This window comes from Belonocnema kinseyi, chromosome 7 (assembly GCF_010883055.1).
Source record: "Belonocnema kinseyi isolate 2016_QV_RU_SX_M_011 chromosome 7, B_treatae_v1, whole genome shotgun sequence".
In the NCBI taxonomy this organism is placed as follows: Eukaryota; Metazoa; Arthropoda; class Insecta; order Hymenoptera; family Cynipidae; genus Belonocnema; species Belonocnema kinseyi.
In genome coordinates, this window is record NC_046663.1 from 73491711 (window position 1) to 73496760 (window position 5050).

Below are 5050 nucleotides of genomic sequence, written 5' to 3' on the forward strand. Positions count from 1 at the left end.
AAAAATAAAAACACCAAGAAAAGTGTGAACCTGAGCTAAAAAGAGATATTAAAACAAGCATTCACTTGCCGGTAGAATCAGCGGTCACTATGGCGTCTGAACTCATTACGACCTATTTCCTTGTGGTTTCGGACCATGCACCTGCCACATGATGGAAATAAGAGGAACTCGAAAAACTACTTACCAGTGTGTCCCTCGAAGCGAAGACAGCAAGCAATCCTGAGCTCACCTGAACGTTAATAAACTGCACATTAAAATATTAAAATTTTGAAATTGAACTAAAAGGTAAAATATTTTTAGAAATGAATAGAATTATTATTATTTTTGGGTGAAAAAAATTAAATCAGGGTGTCCAGCGATTCTCAGGATCGAAATTCAAGGTCTTTCCCAGGTTTCCCAGGTCAAGAAGTTAAGTTTTTCCAGGTTTCCTTTTTTACATCAAAAATGAAATAACCGTTTGTAATATATGTAAAAAATAAACCACTTCACTTTTAATTGGCCAATAATTTTTAAAGAAACCAGAACTATAAATAAAAAAAAGAATTCGTTTAAATCTCTTGAGGTACTTAAAATTTATGTGAGATCTTTAAATTTCAATGTAATGCTAAGCTCACCTGAAAGTTAATAAACTTCAGATTTAAATAATGGAATTGAACTAAATAGGTTAAATAAAATTAGAAATTGATAGAAATGATTACCATTTTCAGGTGATAAAAATAAAACATATTAAATCTTATTAGTTACTGATTATTGTAAAGAATTGTTAAATTGTTATTGTAAAATAATTTTAAAAGATGAAAACTTGAAATAAATCATTGAATCAGAAAAAAATCTGTAATTCTGTAAGATCTATTTTTCCAGTTTATATATTTATGATTGGTTAGCCTATATTAGGACGGAGCGAACATTTTTTTAAATTTAGTGGGAGCCCAAAAGTTGAATTTGCAACTCTAATTGATCAATCTTTAAATACATTAAATGTTATATGCAATGTATATTGAAAAACAAAATATTTAACATATTTTAAAAACTGTACATAATTAACTGTTAGAAGCTGTTTTTTTATAGTTTTTGAAAATTGTTCAGATTCTTAAACTTATTAAATTCGAGAACAATCGAAAAGTTTCATTAAGATCAGTTGTAACTCTTTGTAATCCTTTTTTGAATTTTGGTCTAATAAAAAAATTGCTATATTATGACTAACATAACGACAATTAGGGCCTATTCATGTTTTTAGTAATATCTGTATTTGGAGGGGAAAATTGGTTAATTTCAATGTTTTTTTTATTCTAACCAGAGAATAAAAAGAAGGATTTACACGGAAATGACTGAAATTATCCGATTTTAAACTCTGAATACAGATTTGATTAAAAACAGGAAAAGGCCCTAATTATCTTAAATAGATGTAATTCTAGTACTTATGGAGTAAAATGAGGTAATTCAATTTTGCGCGGTTTGGTCCTGGTTCCAACGCTCACTAATGATTCTTGAACCTGGCCAAATAGACCATCGCTCATTACTATAGTAAATTTCAAAAATATTTAATTTGTATAGATTCAACTAAAAACTACTTTACCTTTAAAGTTTAATTTAAAACCTAAATATAGTTTAGTTTGAAATTAGTGAAATTTAATACTAGCGGTAGTATATGCTATTTTTGATTATAATAATTTTGCTAACGTAAAATTACCTATTGTATTTTTGAATATTGTTTTTTTAAAGAGAAAAAAGGAAAGTTTTTCGCGGATAGGAGAAAAAAGGAGAAACGCAGGAGAATAGTGGTCTGCAAATTTTTATATGCCTGAGTACTACTGACAGAAAGGTAAACGATAACAAAAGTAATTAAAAATTAGATGGAAGTTAAAACAAATTAATTTTGAATCGCAATTCTTCTCGTTTGTTTAAAAATTCTAGTGTTTGTTTGAAAATTCAATTTTAAAAGTTGAACTATCTCTGTTAAAAATTCATTTGATGGATTGTGGATTAATCTCCTTTATGGAGAAGGTAACTATTCCATTTTTGAAAATTAATCTTCTGGGTTAAAAACTCATCTTTTTGGTTAAATTCTTTTGTTGAAAATTAATTTTTTTTACATTTTTTATTTAAATTGAAAATTCATCCTCTTTGAGTAAAAATGCAACTGTGTCTAAATTCACCTGACTTGATGAATATAATTCAACTATTCAACTTTTTGGTAAAAAAATTAATTTTTTGTTGCATATTCATATTTTTGGGTTCAACATTTAACCGTTTTGTAGATAATTTATTTTTTTGGCTTTACAATTCAACAATTTTGTGCAAAGTTAATGTACTATGTTAAAAATACGGTTTTTAAATTTTTAATTTTCGGTTGTCAGTCAAAACTTTTATTGAACATTGATATTTTCTAGCTGACAATTCATGTAATTGGTTAAAAACTCGATTTTTTTTTGTTCGCAAATTAATCTTCTAGGATGAAAATTCATTCTTTTCTGTTACAAATGCCAACGTTTTGGTCTGTTTTGGTTGAGAATTCAACAATTTAGTAGAACATTAAATTATTCGGTTGAAAATTTTTTTTTATATGTACTGTTATTTTTTTGTTAAAAAAATCATTGTTTTGGGTTAAAACTTTAACCGCTTTGTAGATAATTCGTTCTTTTGGCTTGAAAATATTATTCAACCGTGTTGTTTAAAACTAATGTATTTTGTTGCAAATTTGTGTTTTTTCTATTGTTTTTTTTTATTGCTAGAAAATTGATCTTTTTAGTTGAAAATTAAACTGCTTGCTTCGAAAGATGAACTAGTTTGTTAAACATTCATATTTTTCAAGATTCACTATCTTGGTTGAAAATTCAAGTTTTTTGTTGAAAGTTCAGTTTTTGTCGAAATTTTTTTTTAAAGAAAATTGCACTATTCTGTGGTTAGAAATGGATCTTTTATTCTTTTTTTTGTGAAAAATAAACCTCTTTATTCTTGTGTTTTGATACAAATTTGGGCGTTTTTCGGGTGGGAGAGGGGAGGGGTAAAAAAGAGCCTAAATTTGATCATTTTGTTTATGGACGACTCCTATCTTCGCAAAAGGTGGGCCATTAGCACAACAATGGTGGAAAAATGAACAACGAAATGTCAATAAGATTGATATTTTTGGGGAATTTTATGAGAATATACCTGCTATAATAACATTCACATTAAATATAGATAATTGTAGATTGGCTTCATATTTTTTCAAAGAGACGCACGAATTAGAAAGTATACGTTTCAAACTTTTCAAAACAGTTAATAAACGAAAAAAGTAAAATATTTGGAGGTTGGCGATTTCAAAGAAAGACACTTTCGATATTAATTTAGCTCAAAGAACACGTATTTATAATGGCATTTAATGGCAGTATTTCTTTTAGCTAGAAGCATAATTACACACGAAATATTTAATCACACCGAATTTCGTCTCCAACAAACAGTCATAAGCTCACATAAACTGTTACTAGACATTTACCCGGAACAAGATTTTCACGAGCTTCTTTGTTTACTATTCGTTATTTCGTTTCATCTTCTTCTCCCGGAAGTCCAGTCAATGCAGTCAACGTCGTTATGCAACTTCAGACAGGTGAGACTGCAATCGATATATCGATAGCGTTCAAATTTTCGATATTCAATGAAAATTTACACAAAAATAACTACGAGCCAACCAAAGATGCAGTGTTTCTTTTTTCTCACATAAGCAAAATTGAGAAAGATTTTCTACATACGTGAACAAAATCAAAATCTAAAGTAACGGTTGACCCTATTTAAATAAATTTTAAATTATGAAATGCGGGTGTCACGTGATTAACCTTTGAATGCGCGAACAAACTGGAACAAATTAACAAAATGGCGTCGATAAGTAAATCACTGTAAGGCGCTCACGCGGGATTGTGAAACTTAATTGTGATAAATCTGTGGTCTCCCGACTATTTTAAATTCTCAATCGGTTTTAACCAGTTTCTAACCTAATTTTGTACTTATCGTGAGTTCAAAATATTAATTATCACATAATTGCGATCGATCTTGCAAATATTACTTTTGAGCTCCTTTTTTTGCGTTTATTTTTTCCATCACAATTCTTTTTTAAGCCACTGAAATAATAAAGTATCTCGATTTTCTTACTGTTATATCTGCCAGTAAATCTTTTTGTTATGAATATGCGGAATTGATCGGAATTGTTCGTTTTTTCCATGAATGTTGTTTTAAGGGCCGCCGATATTATTAACGGTTTTCTTTGTGATAGAAAATTTTGACAATTATGAATGAATTATGAACAAAAGATGAGCAGTTTGTCATCATCAATAATAATTTAAAGTACGATATTCTTTTTTTATACTTAATTTTTATTCTGTTCATTTCAAAGATTTTCAAGATTTATTGTTTTTCAGTTCGCCTATTATGTTTCAACTGGCTTAACCTAATTGTTAATGACTCTGTTTTTCTATCTTTTTACATTTCAGTTAGTAGTACTTACTACTTGGACACTTTCAAATTTAGAGAAAAGTTTCTGTTTATACATTTAATTTAATTGTTTTAGGATATAAAAATTCTTAAAACATTATGAAATTTGTTCTTAATTTTTTATTTATACAATTCCTATTCTTCATCAAATCAAACTTCTACTCTCTAAATCTGAATAAGTGGAAATCCACTTATTTTCAGTGGATATCCACTGATTCATTTCGTCAGAAGTCGGGCAATGTGAATTAGTGGATAGTCACTGAATGAATAAGTGGTTCGAGAACCACCGAAGAATAAGTGGATGTTTCACTCATGTATTAAGTGAATATTCCACTGAATTGTCATTGGAATATACACCGAGTAATAAGTGGACAATCATTTATTTACCAAGAACTTGCATCAAACCACCTGTCGCAATGCAGCCTCAGCACACCTGAGATTTAATTGCGGGTGCCTTAAATTATATTGTTGTTGTTAATCAAATTTAAATTCAAATCAAGCACATGTTTATTAATTTTTATATGATACTTTTTTCATGTGGTCGCTAACCTAAAATCATTGTCGAAACACCGGTCAAAACAACTTA